Consider the following 19,039-nt stretch of genomic DNA (forward strand, 5'->3'; position numbering starts at 1 on the left):
GGTATCATAGCAATTATATTCTTTTAGCAATATTTTTAGATATTTCATAATATTTGTTTTCCACATGATCCAACACTCTGACCAAGTGTTCCCTTTATTTCAGGCTCTCCATGATTATTAAAACATGGTGAAAATAACCCGAACACCAGTGTTTCAAGTACCACAGATTCATCTATGTAAATAAAAGGACACAATTTAAAACACAGTAAGTCATTATGATATCCTTCAAGACAAAGAAGTGTCTCAGAAGTGGTTTATACATCCATAAGTAAAATCTTTAAAGTCTTATGAAATCTGGGCATTTGATCTTTAAGGACAAACAATAAAGACAAAGATCAAGACTAAAAAGAATGTAGACATCCTCTGCTCTGTTGCTCTACATTAGTTATTCTATTAATTAGTGTTCTACTAATAATGCCATTTTACTACCATTTTAATAATAATGCCATTTTTAATCTTCATGAATATTTTGAAGAACTATCATGTAAGCATTTTCCAATCAAAATATACTCCCTCATTCAACTAGATTTCAGTAGGTTGTCTCAAACCCTACCACGAGGAAAGCATGAATTCTCTTGGAAAATACATTATTACAGTTGAATTTACCACGAAAATTTCTTGAGTGCTGTTATATAAAATTAATTTTCCTGGTGAAAAGAACAAATCATGTCTCATACTGCATTTAATAGCAAACTAATTAAAAATTTCACCAAAATTTGCACTGAGGAACAAATGAGGCTCTTGGGCTAATTTACAAAGCAAAGGAAATTGGCTATTTATGGATTATTACAACTCCAACACAAAGTTGGACCAGAACATATTTCTTTAGGAGAGATTATGGCTTTTTATGGAAACTGTCTCCACTACAATTTCCTTAAAAGTATATTCTACACCACTTGGGAACATATAACTGTTAAGAGTATTAAGATGAACTCTCAAAAAAAAAAAAAAAAACAAACAGGTAACACTGAATGCTCTTTTCTGGGGGCATAAAATAAGTAAAGAATCCAAGATCTTTCATAAGTTGACAAAGATAAACTCCCGAGATATTAGCATTTTGGCTTCCACAAAAGGACTGTGAAAGACAGTCATCTGCAGAAATCCCTGGGAAATTAAAAGAATTATCAGTTGAAAGATAGTATTTTTTTCTCCTCACATCTTTGTATTTTAGTCCTGTATGGATAACAGAAAAACAGGTTGGAGTTCCTTTTGAGAAATAAGAGATACATGGTCTATCATCAAACTTGTATCCAGGTACATGATATAGAAAATTATCCCACAAATTAATTACATGCAGATCACTGGTCCTTTCAAATTAGTCAGCCATCACTGCAAAGGGAGGCCCCATTGGACTTGCAAACTTTATATGCCCCAGTACAGGGGAATGCCAGGGCCAAAAAGGGGGAGTGGGTGGGTAGGGGAGTGGGGGGGTATGGGGACTTTTGGTATAGCATTGGAAATGTAAATGAGCTAAATACCTAATAAAAAATGGAAAAAAATTTTCTCAACCATACTTCAAATATGGTATGCCTGTATTCAGGCCGTTGCTATTTGCTCACAGTTCTACAGTTCTCTGGGTTTCAAAATGAATTTTCTCTTAATTTCAAAATCACCTATTACATTTTATTAAACAATCATGTGTACAAGTGTTCAAAATTAGATCAATCTAGACTTGTACAGACAGCAAATACTTTAAAGTAGAAGTTCTTTGTGTGTGTGTGAGTGTGGGGGGTTCAAGACAGGTTTTCTCTGTATAGCTCTGGCTGTCCTGGAATTCACTTTGTAGACCAGGCTGTCCTCGAACTCAGAAATTTGCCTGCCTCTGCCTCCTGAGTGCTGGGATTGAAGGCGTGTGCCACCATACCCAGCTAAAGTAGAACTTCTACAGGGATATGTTTATCAACATACTAACAGGATATGTCTAAATTGCAGGGGGAGGGGACAGTTGCTTTGATCATAAAGATAGAAGTTTTCGTCTATGGTATGACCTACAGATATTTTCATATATTCTATATACAAATACGTTCTCAGTGTTTTTTTTTTTCACAACTGGAAAAGATCTCCTAGAATACAGGAAATCTACTTACCATAGATTTTAAAGTAAAAACATAGTGTGAGCAACAGGAGAAGAGTTATTCTAAATACTACATATCACTCTTGAACAGAGAAACCAAGGAATTGGGAAGATGATCAGTATTGGTGCTCAGAATAATGAAGAATCACTTTACAGAATGAGTTTTAACCTCTTATGGACCTTATACTGCAAGACTTAATAGTTGTAACTAAAACCTGATGAACCTAGATTTTGTTTTTAGGGAATGTTATGAAAAACATTTCTTTATCCAATTCTCATAATTAAAAAAAAATCTAATCTTTTATTGGCTGGATAAGAGCAACTATTTAAACAAGAACAAGAGAGCAAGTAAACAAACAAACAGTAAATTAGAAGCATGTCTTCACTTGACTCAATATCTTAATCAATAACACCATACTTTACTTCATTTATCTAAATTTTATCAATATTAGAATGATGAACATTTTTCACATCAAAACTTGTAAATGGAAACAGTAAAGAGTGGATTATAGGACAAAAATCAAAGCATGCATCATAGAGAATGAATATTCTATGCTACATTTTTATTATAAAGAGTGGATTATATAATATTATTAGAAAGATTAATTATTAACATATCATAAGTAACTAATTATTCAATCTAACAATCATACAGCCTAAATATTAATTTTATTCTTCAAGTTTCTAGAGAGAAATTGTCTAGCACCTACCTCCTTGCTGATGCAAATAAATATGATCAATAATTATGTAAATATCACTGTGTTAGATTAACAAGGCTGGGTTAAGTTGATATTTCTATGATCTTACTTTTTTTTTTTTTTGTGCTGACAAGGAACCTAGAACTTAGAGTATTTTGTCAAATTTTCTACCACTGAGATACCTCCATAGGTTCTACAGTTATTTTTCCCTTTTCTATATTCAAAATTATTATGATAACCTCTAAAATAAAGTTCTTTAGCAAGGCAAGTAGAGTTCGTTTTACATAAAATAAAAGAGAAGAAAAGCAGCTACAGATAATGGGTTCATGTAAGTGTTGGAATATCTACACGAGCATAGCTGTCATCTGTTAGTCCTGCTAAAGAGACTCTACTTTTGCTGTACCATGTTCTTCCATCAGAAGATATGTTTTCCTTCTTATAATGAACCCAAAGCAAAGTAAAGTTATAACTTTTCACAGTGCACTAGCAGTATTTCAGTGACAAAGCTTTTAGGCACCAAGATCAATCTTTGTCTACTGAGGTCCTGAAGGACACAAAGTACTACTACAAGCTACCATGTGGTTACTCAATAAAAACTGAAATGTCCTCATATATTTATGTCTCAAATACATGAATTTCTCCCTAATGCACTCATGACAAATGTTCTTGAGTTTCAGGCATTATGACCCTTTAACATCAAAGCATACATTTTATCAATAATTTTAAGTACATCAGTAACACTCAAGACAACCTCTGGCTCAACAAATGAAATATAATAATTTGTTTCTGATCAGACAGCCTTGGATTGTGGACCTGGACTTATATATTCACCATGCATGTACTAGGAGTAGATGATGTGATAACAGGGGATTAAAAAAAAGATTGACTGTCCACATGGACAATTCCCTGATCTTTCAAGGTGGAAACTTCCATTACCTTGAAGTATATTACTTCTGTGGCCTGCATTCCCAGGCATATGACTCCTCTGTAGTTTAAACAGGAGAGATGCATAATAGACATATAAGATTATACCTCACATCTTCATGAGAACACAGTTATCCTATTCTCTTTAGTATTGGAGGAGATGAAAACAGACTGTGATTTCCAACAGTAATCATGGTAATGTTGGTCCTTCAATCTTAAGCTGCTCTCAAGTATGTCATTTACACATCAAATGATTTCTCCACAATTGCTATTCATGTATATTGCCTTGAGTAGAGGACATCTAAAATCACAGAAGAAAATCTTCAAGAAATGTAATTAGGGTGAGTAGTCATGTGGATGAAACCTGAAATAATTTCTTCAGAAGGGAAGAAAAATTAGTATTGAATAAAATGAAAATTAAAAGGATTTCCATTAATGGTAGGAAAGAGAAAATATCATCCTGAGTGAGGTCACCCAGTCACAAAGAAAACGCATGGTATACAGTCACTGATAAGTGGATATAAGGAAAAAAAATAAAAACTCAGAATACCCAAAGTACAACTCACAGTCCATATGAAGCTCAAGAAGAAATAAAACCATTTCTTATAAGTGATACTTCAGCTCTATTTAGAAGGGGTAAGAAGATAATCACAGGAGATAGAGGAGGGAGGAATTTTGGCAGGAGAAATAAGGAGTTGGGGAAAAGAGGGCAGGCAGGTGTGGGAAGAGATGTACAAAGGGCCAGGAAATTGACTAAATGTTTGTAGCAGTGGGGGATTGGTAACTAACAGACCACATGACGGTTAGGAAGAAATATGACCATTTCTTTTTTTTTATTTTCTTTTTAAAAATTAGATATTATCTTTATTAACATTTCAAATATTATCCCCTTTCCTCATTTCCCCTCAGAAGACCCTCTGTCACATTTGCCCTCCCCCTGCTCACCAACATATCCACTCCCATTTCACTGTCCTGGCATTCCTCTACACTGGGGAATTGAGCCTTCACAGGACCAAGGGTCCCTCTTCTCGTTGACATCTGACAAGATCATCCTATGCTACATAAGCAGCTGGAGAAATGGGGTTCCCTATGTGTACTCTTTGGTTGGTGGTTTAGTCCCTGTGAGCTCTGGGAATACTGATTGGTTCATATTGTTGTTCATCCCATGGGGCTGCAAACCACTTCAGGTCTTTGGATCATTTCTCTAGCTCCTCCATTGTGGACCCTGTAAGGGGGAACAAAATATTCACAGAAGATAGAGTGAAGCAGGGATGTAGGAGGGAAAGATTGAGAGTATGGAAAAAGGTGGCAGGATGAGGTATAGAAAGAGATGTACAGATGGCCAGAAATTGCCCACATGTTTGTAGCAGTGGGGGATTGGTAACTTAGTGTAGCCTTCAGAAAGTACCAGATGACGGGAAAACAAACGACTTCCAAGACTCAACAGGGATGTCAATAGTTGAAATATCACACAAAGCAGGGAGAGAGCCTGTGGAGACCATATCCAGAAGTTAGCCATTCCACCCCACCCTTTTGAGGGAAGGGGAAACTAAACAAACTCAAAAAATTTAGCCCAGAATTCCTCTTGTCTAAATGATATTTAGGGACAAAGAGTGAGGAAGAGACTAAAGGGAAGGCCTTTGTGTCATCTATGGATCTGACACATAGGCAGCCACCAAACCGAGACATTATGGCCGATTCCAAGAAGTGCTTAATGACAGGAGCCTGATACAGCAGGGTAGTGTGAAGAGCTGCCAGAGCCTGACCAATATAGATGAAAAAGCTTGCAAGCAACCCTCATACTGAGCATGGATATGCCAATGGAGGAGTTATGGCAAGGACTGAAGGACCTAGAGGAGTTTGCAACCTCATAGGAAGAACAAAACTATCAACCAACCAGAGACCCCAGAGCTCTCAGGGACTAAACCACAGTTCAAAAGGGTATGGGAGACTTTTGGGATAGCATTGGAAATGTAAATGAGGAAAATACCTAATAAAAAAATTAAAAAATTGTACACATGGAGAGAGCCAGGGCTCTAGCAGCACATATCACAGAGGATGACTTTATCTGGCATCTATGTGAAGGAAGGAACTTGATCATGTGAATTCTTAATGCCCTAAAGTAGGAGACAGTATGAAGGTGAGGTGGGATTTTTGTGGACCAGTAAGGAAGCACTCTCATAAAAGAAAGAGGGAGGCAAACCAGTAAGGGGATAACATTTGAAATGTAAATAAACAAATGAACACTATAAACATTAAAAAAATAATTGAAGAAAATTCCCAAGAATTTTAATTAAAATGATTACTCATCCAAATAAAATTTTAAAGAATTTATTGTTAAGAACAGAAAACTAAGACTTGAGTAATATTAAATTTAAAAGTTTTCCATTATTGGTTTGAGATATATTGACAGTAAATTGGTATTCTGTGAGATTTTGGTTAGAGGTCACTAAATGTCCCTAGGTTCTCTAATTTCCCCCTCTGGGCCACACTCTCAGAGGCCGAGAAGGTAGAACAGAAAGTGAGGGACTTTATGAGGGAGGAACAGGAACAGGGAAACATTTGAGATGTAAATATATACATAAGGATTTTTAAATTCCTCTAGTATAATCCTTTTATAGGATAGTTGTGAAGCTGAGACTAAATTAGTTACACTACTATGTTTATAAATTCTTGGCAGTATATATTAGATTTATCATGTTGCTTTGCTTTGAAATGCATAGACAATGACTCCTAGTGTCTCTGTCAAGATATTTATATCATGGAGAAATAGACATAATCTCATGGATTCAAGGATGTTCAATAGAATCACATGAATATCACATTTGATGTTGAAAACATTTGTCAAAATAAAACACCATTTCATATTAAAAGTATTGAAGACATTAGAAGTGTCAGGCCTATACCACATCAAAATAAAAAAATGTACAGGAAAACAAGTCCAAATACCAAATTAAATGGAGTGATACTTGAGGCGATTCTACTAAATTCAGAGAAAAGGCAAGGACGCCCACTCTACACATATCTTCCAATAAAGTACACAAAATTTTAGATAGAGCAATAGGACAACAAAATGAGATAAAGGGAACACATATTGGCAGAGAAGAAGTCAATGTGTCACTATTGGTACATGATATGAGGAACAAAAAAAAATATAGCAGAGAAATTCTTCAGCTGATAAACAAATTATGTGAAGAGAAAAAAATAACTCAAACAAATCAGTGGCTTTCCTTTATATAAATGAAAACTGAATGAGAAAGAAAATAGGGAAACAACACTATTCACAATAGGCACAATAATATGAACAAAACTTTGGGTAACTATAACAAAACAAGTGAAAGAAATATATTAAAAGAACTGCAAGTCTCTTAAGAAAGAGATTGAAGAAGAACACAGAAATTGGAGGTATCTCCCATGCTCATGGATTGTTAGTATTCACTTAGTATTAATGGCTATCCTAGCAAAAGAAATCTACATATTCAGTGCAATCCCCATCACATTTCCAACACAATTCTTCACAGACATGGAAGGATCAATTCTTAATATCATATGGAAAAAAGAAACAAAAAACCTGGATAGGAAGAACAATTCTTAAAATTAAAATAAATTCACCAGGAAATTACTCTCTCTAAACTCAAATGTTACTACAAAGCAATTGGGATAAAAATTGCATGGTATTAGTAAAGAGAAAGATAGTTCAATCAATGAAATAGAAAAGAAGACCCAGAACTAAACCCACATACATGGACAATTGATCTTTAAAAAAGAACCACATATAAACAATGGGAAATGGAAAGCATCTTCATTATAAGTTGCTCATCTGACTGGCAGGATTCTGTGTGTAAAAAATATAAAATGAATCCAAACTTGTTAACTTGCTCAAAGCTCAAGTTCATGTAGATTAAGGTCAACAATATGAATCCAGACACACTAAATACAATAAAAGAGAAACAAGAGAAGAGCCTTGAAATCATGGGCATGTTGAGGGTTTTCCTAAACAGCATGAAAATATCTCAGACTCTAATATCAAGAATTGATCAGCCAGAGAGAAGAGGTCTGCCAGGAGTTCTAGCATACCAACATTTACATGTGAGACCACAACTGCTGACCCAAATTGGACCAATGCAGGATTTGCCAGTAACTCACAGGACCCAGGCATCAAAGAGCATCCCAGGACAGAATCCTTATTGTTTCCATCTGTGACAGGGGTCTGACCTTGTGCCACAAATTTTGAAACCCAGTCCAGGCCCTCACTGCAGTGATGCCCACAGAAAGCAGTTCTACTAGGAGTACTAACACACAAAAATCACAAGAGTGCTGACACACCTAAAACCACAGGCTCACACTCAGAGGAGAGAAAAGCTGTCATCAGAGACAGTAAACCCAGCTAAAGCCAGAGATAAACAAATGGAAAGAAGCAAGCCCAAGAACATAAGCAACAGAAACCAGTTCTTCCATCAGGGCAAGCTTGGATATTCCCACCACTCCTGAAAAGCAAGATTCTGATTTAAAAACACATCTCATGATGATGATAGAGGACTTTAAGAAGAACATAAATAATTCCCAATAAAGGGATACAGGAGAACACAGGATCTTAAAATGGGAAAAGAAACAAAGAAACCACAAAGGGAGACAATCTTGGAGATATAAAACCTAGGAAAGAGAACAGAGTCATAGAAGAAAGAATCACCACCAGAGTATAATTGATAGAGGAGAGAATCTCAGGCAAATAAGATAACTTAGAAAACATTGACACAACAGTAAAAGAAATTGCAAAAAAAGATCATAGCCCAAAACATACAGGAAATTTGGGACATAATGAAAAGGCAAAATCTAGAATAATAGGAATACAAGAGAGTGAAGATTCCCAAATCAAAGGGCTACTAAACATCCTCAACAGAATTATAGAAGAAAACCTTTCTAACCTAAAATAAGAGATGACCATAAACATAAAGCCTTCAGAACTCCAAATAGATTGGATCAGAATAGAAATTACTCTAGCAACACAATAATCAAAATATCCAATCCACAAAACAAACCAAAAAAAAAAAAACATTAAGAGCAATAACTGTAAAATTTCAATAACAAATATAGGCAGACCAATCAGAATTACACCAGGTTTCTCACTAGGAAACTAAAGCCAGATGGTACTGGACAGATGTCAGTCAGACACTACGAGAACACAAATGTCAGTCCAGGCTACTATACCCAGAAAACCTCTAAATTACCATAGATGGTACAACCAAGATACCTCATGACAAAGCCAAATATATAAAATATCTTTCCATATCTATCACAATATCTATCCAGCCCTTTAGAGGAAAATTAATGCAATACTCCAAAGCAAGGAGACAAATAATTCTCAAGAAACAGTAAGAAATTAAACTTCTTTCAACAAACTCAAAAGATAGCCACACACATTTAATCCCAGTTATAACAACAAAAATAACAGGAATCAACAATCACTGGTACGTAGTGACTCTTAATATTAATGGACTTTATATCCAATAAAAAGGCATAGACTATCAGATGGTTATTTAAACAGGACCCAGCATTTTGCTGCATACCATAAATGCATTTTAGTCACAATGATCAACACTATCTCAAACTAAGAGGCTGAAAAGAATTTTCTAAACAATTAATCCCAAGAATCAAGCTGGAGTAGCCATTCTAATATTGAATAAAATAGACTTTCAACAAAAAGTTATCCAAAAAGATGAGGAATGACACTTCATATTCATCAAAGGAAAAAAAAAATCTAGCAAGATGAACTCTCAATACTGAACATCTATGCTCCAAATGCAAGGGCAACCACATTCATTAAAGAAGTTTTGTCAAAGCTCAAAGCATACATTGAACCTCACAGTATAGTAGTGGGAGACTTCAACACCTAACTTTCATCAATGGAGAGATCATGGAAACAGAAAATAAACAGAGATGTAGTAAAATTTACAGGGGTTATGATCCAAATGCATTTAACAGATATCTATAGAAACTATCATTCTAAAACCAAGCGCCTCATGGTACCTTCTCCAAATATCATCATATTATTGTTCCCAAAATAGGACTCAATAAATACAAAAAGATTGAAATAATCCCATGCATCCTATCAAATCACCATGGAATAAGGCTGTTCTTCAATAATAAATACACAATGGAAACCCACATACACATGAAAGATGACCAATGCTCTACTCAATTGTAACTTGGTCAACGAAGAAAAAAATGAAAGAAATTAAAGACTCTTGAATTTAAAGAAAATGACAGCACAACGAATCCAAATTTCTTGGACACAATGAAACTGTGTTAAGAGGAAAACTCATAGTTCTGAGTGCCTCCAAAAACAGACTGCAGAGAGCATACAGCAGCAGCTTAACAGCACACCTGAACTCTCTAGAACAAAAAGAAGCAAATACACCCAAGCAAATACATAGCAGGAAATTATCAGCCTCAGGGCTGAAGTCATCCAGGTAGGAAAAAGGAAAAAAAGAAAAAAAGTAACTATACAAAAAAGAGAACTATTTAGAATGAACAAAACCAATAGCTGGTTCTATAAGAAAGTCATGGAGACAGATAAACCATTGGCCATACTCTTCAGAGGGCACAGAGACAGTACCCAAATTAAGAAAATCAGAAATGAACAGGGTGCCCTAACAACAGAATGCAATGAAAATTTTAAAAGTCACCAGATCATTCTTCAAAAGCATATTTTCAACAAAATTTGAAAATGTTGATGAAATGAACATGTTTTTAGACAGATACCAGGTACCCAAGTAAAACCTGGATTAATAAAGCATCTAAAGTGTCACATAATCCCTAAAGAAAAAGCAGGACTCATTACACTCATTGAACGAAGAAGAAGAAGAAGAAGAAGAAGAAGAAGAAGAAGAAGAAGAAGAAGAAGAAGAAGAAGAAGAAGAAGAAGAAGAAGAAGAGGAAGAAGAAGAGGAAGAAGAAGAGGAAGAAGAAGAGGAAGAAGAGGAGGAAGAAGAGGAGGAAAAAGAGGAAGAAGAAGAGGAAGAAGAAGAGGAAGAAGAGGAAGAAGAAGAGGAAGAGGAAGAGGAAGCGGCAGCGGCAGCGGCAGCAGCAGCCCTAGAAAAGATGGGTTTAGTTGAAAATTTTATCAGACCCTCCAAGAAGTCCTAATTCAGATACTCTGCAAACTATTCCACAAAATAGAAGCAGTACGACTCTACCCAATTTTTTTATGAAGCCACAATTATGCTAATACCTAAACCACACAAAGACCCAACAAAGAAAAAAACTTCAGACCAATTTCCCTTATGAATAACAATGTAAAAATACTCAATAAAATATTACAAACCAAATGCAAGAACACATCAAAATGACCATTCACCACAAACAAGTAGGCTTCATCCCAGGAATGCAAGGGTGATTCAAATTATGGAAATCCATCAACTTAATCCACTACATGAACATAATAAAAGTAAAACCACATAATCATTTTACTAGACGCTGAAAAAGCATATGACATACATTAATACTTGTTCAGGTTAAAAATCTTGAAAAAGCAGGGCGGGGGAGGCTGTAGGGGACTTTCAGGATAGCATTTGAAATGTAAATTAAAAAAATATCTAATAAAATCTTATTTGAAAGAAATAAATAAAATACAGTTTTTTTCTTTGTTGGGTCTTTGTGTAGTTTATGTATTAGCAAAATTGTGACTTCATAAAAAAATTGGGTAGAGTCGTACTGCTTCTATTTTGTGGAATAGTTTGCAGAGTATCTGAATTAGGACTTCTTGGAGGGTCTGATAAAATTTTCAACTAAAATACATGTAATTTTGTATATAACAACTATTCATAAAAATGTCATGAACTTTAAAGAAATCAAATAAAATAAATGAGGAGAATAGAAGAAAGAAAAAAATTGATTTTTTGAGACAGGTTTTCTCTCTACAGCCCTCCCTGCCCCTGGAACTCACTTTGTAGACCAGGCTGGCCTCAAACTCAGAAATCTGCCTGCCTCTGCCTCCCCAGTGCTGGGATGAAAGGCGTGCACCACCAGACCCAGCAGAAAATTTTAAAAAATTACATTAATTTCTCAAAGAGTACACAAAATAATTTTAAAATATTTTCCAGTAGCAGAGATATAAAGAATGTATGAGCCTCCACTTAACAACTGCAAAACAAACCTATGTAGAATTTCACCAATGTTTTCTGAGGAAGTAATGAGTTTATTGTGCTAACTTATAAAACACAATCAGTGGACTATTTAATGTATTTTGTATATTGTGACCCAAAGGTTGCACTAAAGTGTCTTTATCCAACAAATAGTATTGCACTCGCATAAATAAACTGATGAGCTCACTAATTTGGGAATTCCTTGGCTAACATTCTCAGTACTTTTGTTATGGAGACATTAAGTTAGATTCGAGTTGCATAGAAATTTTAAGAATATATTGATGATCAACTTCTGTCATTCATTCAGGTGGGGTGAATAATCAAAACTCCACAATAATATCACCATCTCAAATGATTATGAGAAAATTCCAAAGTTTTCATTCATAGGTTGAAAAGAATAGGCAAACATTCTCTAACAAGATAAGAGTAAACAATATTGGTTAGGGATTCAGCCCAAGAGAGAAGATTCAAACCAATTCTGGTTGGTAAGATATATATGTATATATATATATATATATATATATATATATATATATGTATATGTATGTGTGTGTATGTGTGTGTATATGTATATGTGTGTATATGTGTATATGTGTGTGTATGCGTGTGTTTATGTGTATACACATACATATACATATATGCACACGTATACATATACATATATACACACATATATACATATTTATATATACATATGCATATACATATATATGTATGAATGAAAGAGAAAGATAGACAAAGATAGGGACAGAAATAAACACAGACAGGCAGAGAGAGACAGAAAGAGAGGAATACACACACACACACACAAACACATACACAAATCCAGACAAAATTCACTATGTTTGTAGATGTCATGAATTTGACAGCATATGAAATGTGCATGAGATGTACTTAAAGGGAATTCTACAGTGCCCATTTTCTACTATGTTCCTAGCAGCCTTATTTGTGTTATCTAGTAACTGGAAATGGCTCAGATGCCCCACAACAGAAGAATGAATAAAGAAAATATGGTTCATTTATACAACGTAATACGAGTCAGTTATTAAGAAAGAGGTGATCATGAGTTTTGCAAGCAAATGGATGGAACTGGAAAATATCATCCTGAGTGTGGTAGCACATAACCAAAAAGATATGAATGACATGTTCTCACTAATAAGTTAATATTAGCCAAAAATAACAGAATACCCAGGATACAATCCACAGAACTTAGTTAGACTAAGAAGCAGTATGGCCCAAGTAAGGGAGGGAGAAGGAAACAATCACGTGAGAATACAGAGGTAGGGAATCTGCATGGGAAAGGGAACAGGGAGAGGAATATCTATGGGTGTACCATGATCAGGTTTTGGGGGAAACAGGACTGAAACCCTGAGTGCCAGCAGAAAGAGTGGAAACAAGCAACCTTATGAAGAGGTAAGTGAGGTAACTCTCTAGAAAGTACCAGAGACCTTGGAGGTATGGAACTGTCAAGATTCAAAGGGATAGTCTTTAGATGAAATGTCCTAAAGTGTAAAGACAGAACTTGTACAGTCAACCTCCAGTAGAAAGACAAGGTTTCAATTAGAGTGATAGGGTTTCCATCCCACAATCAAAAACTCTGACCCTGCATTAAATGGGGACAATATCCTGGGCTAAGGAAAGGAAGAGTAATATGGTAGGACATAATAGATTTCAAGAGATCTGATGGGAGTAAAAAGGGACCTAGCATGATCGTGCTCCAGAAGACACAAAAGCAACTGATAGAGTAAGAAGCAGATTGTTGCAACCAATCAATGGACAAAGGGGCTGACTCAAGTTGTTGAATTATGGAAAGACTGAAGGAAGCAGAGGAGGAGGGAGACTCTGTAGGCAGACCAGTAGTCTCAATAATTCTGAACCACTGAAATCTCTCAAACAATGAATCACCAAACAGTCAGCATAGACCAGATGAATTGATGCCACCAGAAAATGTACAGCAGAGTACTTCTGGGTTTGTGTTCATTCAGAGATGAGTCACCTAACCCAAAATAGACAGGAGGGCCCAGAAAGTTTAGAGGTCAGGTGGTGTGGGGATTGGGGACATCCACGTGGATACAGGAGGATGGGGAGAGGTATGGGATGTGAAACAGTAGGTGGGTAGATGGGGGCATATTATATGAAATGTAAAACAAACAAATTTCTAAAAAATGTAGAAGTACATATAGATTAACAAATCAGAAAAAAACATCATATTATCAGCTTTCAAACTAAAAATTCTTATAGTAAATAGAATTGACTTTGCAGATAACCACATACTATTCAGTTGAAAATTTCATATCTGATGAGAAAAATGCTTCTTATGAGGCCCATATATCATCTAACATATAAATGCAGAAAATCACAACAAATCAAACACAGTGTGGGACAGAGTCAAGAAATAGTTTGATAATATTCCTTCTGTATCTAAATCCCCATGATAATTGTGAAAAGGGACAAGAAAGTTGGTAAAATCTAGGCTATAAGGCCACTTGATATAAGCTTGTCTTCTAGAAATACCAGAAATTACTTTAACAAAGTTGATTTTAAAATATTTCAAGTACATGAAAATGCTGACAGTAAGAGTTCCAATTCTTTGGAAATATTTGGTTATCCAACAGAAAGTGATTGCACAAACTAAGAAGGGCTGTATTTTTTGTCTTCCACAGTCAAAACACTGATCTACAATTGTTCAGATCTGAAAAAATTGCAGGGAGGGAAATGGAGAAGAGCCTAAGAAAAAAAAAGTAAACCAACAGGACTAAAGTGGGTTCCAGCTCCAGGGAAGGAACAAAAGCCTGACACTATTTATGGACCACCCACAAAAAGGAACCTATCATGACTGCCCTCTGAAAACCCAACAAGCAGCTGAAAGGGTCAAATGCAAATATTGATACCCAACCAATGGACAGTACCTGCTGATGCATGTGGTTAAAGTAGGATAAAGCTGGAAAAAACTGAGGAGCAGGGCAACCCTGTAGTAGGTCCAGCAGTCTGAATTAACTTGGTCCCCGAAATCATTCAGACACTTGAGAACGAACCAGGTAGCATGTACCATCTGAAATGAGGTCACCAACACATATACAAAAGAGGACTGCCAGATCTGTGTTCAGTCAGAGAAGATGCCCCTCACTCTCAAAATCCTGGAGGCCAAGTGGAGTTTAGAGGTCTAATTGGGAGGGGTGTGGAGAGGTGGAAACATCTTCCTGGATTCAAGGGGCAAGAAGGAGGTATGGTATATAGAGCAGTTCAATGGTGGATAAAGATGTAAATAAAATCTGGTGTGTAAAGGAAATAAAATGATTAAATACAAAGAAGGAATATAAAAGAAAGAACAAAGAAAAAATGTAAGCTTTCATAGATAAAAAATGTACCTGTATAGATCCTTAGATTTACACCAAAGGTTCCAATAAGTTGTGTTTTTTATTTTTATCTGAGTATTTTTAACATAGGCTATTGTTAACAGATCTATTGTCAGCTCAATTCTCCCTGCTTTCCTTATACTTTTATATTTTATAGTTGTTTCATTAGTATGCTAATTCACAAAACGTATTTAGCCATATGTATTTGTTTGTAAGTGTAAAGTATTAATAATACCATAGAGAAGGGTATTAAAATATTAATTCGTTACATTCTCTCTGAGTGTTCTTGCATGCATGTGTGTGTGAGAGAAAGCAGGGGAAAGCGTGAGGGCAGAGAGGAGAGGGAGCTGTATACAGTGCACATGCTGGGGTCAGAGGAAGATTGATGACAGCCAGTTTTCTTCTACTATGTGCGACCCAGAGAGCTCAGGTCCTCAGGCTTGTCATTAGTGTCTTACCTGCTGAGTGATTGCAGGAGCCCAAGCTACAGCTAATTCTAAGGAACTAAATAGGATTTAGAATCCATAAAGTGCAATTCTTACATCTAAGATGGAGTCTACAAATTTGAATTATTAGCATTCACTTCACGTGTTTCTGCTGTGTCTTCACTTTGCTTCCACAAAATTAGAGACTATGTGTGCACTATCAGCCAACAAATAAAAGATAAAAAAGAATAAACATGAACTTACATACAATATATGCATTTAATCAGAATTAAATAAAAACAAGCAATGTATTTGAAACGGAGGTCAGAATATTATATTGGAAGGTAGGAGACAGAAATGGGAAATAAAACACTTTTACTATTGCAAAATGAAGGAAAACAATTTAAAAAACTATATTTCCAGAAAAAAAGAGATGAAATTACCTAAGACTCCTTGGCCATTTAACATTCAAATAATAAGTCAATACAGATATATGCCAAGGTTCATCCTAGTCAATTGGTGAGTTTATTGGGAAAACACACAGATCATTTTAATTGATTATTTTCAGAGCTGTGTGTACTCAGAAAAAGGCTACCCAGAAAATCATTACCCAGTAAGCAAATGGCAGAGCCATGCTCCAATACTCATGCTTTGCATATATTTTCTAGCCTCTTAAGTGGTAATACTCAGTAAGTTTAGATTTACCTACAGTAAAATGTATGATCATGTGGATATTAGAATGAGGATCTCCTGCCTCTTCTTATAATTTAGTGAGCACATGTAAACAAACTTCAAGCCAGTCTAGGGTATCTATTTGCCAGGTGGCACAGGTGATTACCGTAGATGCCTGCTGCTTGCCTGGAAATACAGGACTAGACAGTACATTTACCTATTCCTATATCACTTCTTTCCTTTTCAGCTCCCTCTTTTCTCAAGTGTTTCTGACTACTATATAATTTTAAATAGCTGAATTAGGATATTCACGCTACAGTGTTTTACTGAACACAGAAGCACATTTTTCATACCATTGTCTATGGAAAATTCTTATTAAAAATCTGTTGGATTATTTTTTTTAGTACAAAGCAAAGTTAAAGCAAATAATGAATATTAAGGAATGGACAACTGAATTAGTAGACATGGAATACCTGGTATTACATTTAACCTATCAATATCAGGTCTTTCTTCACTGGAAAATATGATACTTGTTTCTCTGATATTTGTATAAGTGACCCATACAATTCCAATTATTGCCTCTGTGAGAATGGACATTTAATCCAATAAGATCTTTATTTCAAACTAAAATTGCCATGTCTTTATTGAACTTTTTGGCATATATATACATTGACTGACACTTCTAACTGTGAAACATGCAAAATTGCAAATTGACCAGGATTTGAGCTTGGTGGTATCATAGTGGTACCTATAAAGGTTATATGACCTATCACACAGGGAGGGTATATTTTTGGCAATTCCTATATTTACATATCCCATGCCCCTTATCCAAAATTACCAGCATCCTGAGAAACAGAATCTTCCTTTTAATTCAGTCCAGTAATGTACACAATAAATGTTATAACAAATTTAATTCACTTAGAAGACTTCCTCTGAGGAATCTGCAGTCAAAACTACTATGAAGGCCTCCCACTTCTATCACTGCCATTCACAATTTAAATATTCTTCTACAACCTCTGTCTTTACTCATTTTCAACAAAATATCCATGCTTGATTATTCAGATACATATTTCTCTTGAATGAGCCTCAAAAGCAGATAAATCCTCAAAATTTATCACTATATTAAATACAGAGAAGTAAAATAATAGAAATGATGTACAGAAAAATAAGAAAAATTGCTGAGTCACAATCCTTTAGCTACATACATATTTACTAGTACAATAAAGATGATAATTTAGTAAAGATTTTGATAAGAATAATATCTGTGCTAAACAAATGTTAGTAATTATATTTAATGTTAGTAACTAATGAGATATTAACATTAAATATAAGCCAGGTATGATATACTATGATAGATTCAAATGATTAGCACCAATTAATTCTTTCACATATCAACATTTAAATAAAATTATATGCAATTGAGACACCTAGATTATGTACAAAAAACAATACTTGAATTAAAAAAAATACTACAGAACACAAAAAAGGCACAGGATCATATCTATTAACCACAATTGAAAAAAATGCTTTGTCATCCCTAAACAGAAATTGTCTCAAAGCAATCTATTTAAAATATCATAGCTATTAGAACTCAGGGAAACTGGGCAGTGGCTGTAAACCTTGGTACACTATGATTCAAAGTCAAAAACAAAAACAAAAAACATTTTGGTATCTTAAGATTTTTCATTAGACTATATGCATACTCTGCTTTAACTGTCTGAAAAGAATGAAGTATGCATATATATATATTATATATATATATATATATATATATATATATATATATATAAACACTATATATATGCATCTATACACACACACACACACACACACACACACACACACATATATATATATATATATATATAAAACTATGCTTGTACCCAACAATAACAATGCAAACCTTATGCGAGAATTTGGGTTTAAATGTAATATAAATCATCTGAGACTGTGAATATTAACAATATCATAGAGAAAGTGACTTGCAGGATTTGGGGTTTTAGTACTCTCAGAGGGCAATAGCATACTAAATAAGGTGATGTTAATAATATTGGAAAGATTTTCATCTTGACAGGTGAGAACTGCTGTCCTAATATAAAAACCTTTTGCAGATGTGGTCCCTCAACTCAGATTAAGGAGCAATAGGCCTCCTGTCTCTGTCAGGTGAGAAGGATGATGTAATACACTATCCTTGCAGATGAAGCAGGACCACAAGGCCGAGTCCTGAATGATAGATATTAAAACCGACGCAATGACCAGAAGCAATAACAAATATCTTGCACAACATACAGAAGCAGTTTCATTCAGAGCAGGAATGTGAAGAATCAGCAATTTACCTGGCCATGGTGACGTTTTCTTTTCATTTTCATCTGAAGGTTTCCCAAGCAATCCTCCTTCTAGAAAAAGCAGCTTGTTGTCAATCTACAACAAGAGACTGGTATAAGCTGCGTGTTAAACATCAACCAGGAACGTTACTGGAATATTTTCTTTGTGAATAAATTTCTTCAGCTCTGCTTGACTCCGACTGGCTGAGTATATATAGAAAAATAGAGAAAAGGTTTTGGACCAATCAGGAGAGAGATCTCAAAAATGATAAAAGAGGCATAAGCCTGTTGTTACCAGGGAGATTTTTCCAACAAAGATCCTCCATCTCTTCTCCCCCCTCCCTGCCTGTTGCATCGGCAATAATAATAATGAAGAAATAGAAGGTGAAAGAAAATGTTATGTAGTTATTCTTTAGTTACTG

General features: G+C 35.1%; 1 long non-coding RNA gene across 1 annotated transcript in view; it reads right to left on the minus strand.

Moving 5' to 3' along the window:
* A230006K03Rik (RIKEN cDNA A230006K03 gene) overlaps nucleotides 1-18,769 on the minus strand; it is a 301,385-nt gene extending 282,616 nt beyond the window's left edge. Inside the window, exon 1 of the long non-coding RNA NR_169189.1 lies at nucleotides 18,630-18,769. This is a non-coding gene — a long non-coding RNA (RIKEN cDNA A230006K03 gene). The remainder of the gene's footprint in view (nucleotides 1-18,629) is intronic.
* Nucleotides 18,770-19,039: the final 270 nt, after the last annotated feature.

Source organism: Mus musculus, chromosome 7 (genome assembly GCF_000001635.26).
Source record: "Mus musculus strain C57BL/6J chromosome 7, GRCm38.p6 C57BL/6J".
Taxonomy (NCBI): domain Eukaryota; kingdom Metazoa; phylum Chordata; class Mammalia; order Rodentia; family Muridae; genus Mus; species Mus musculus.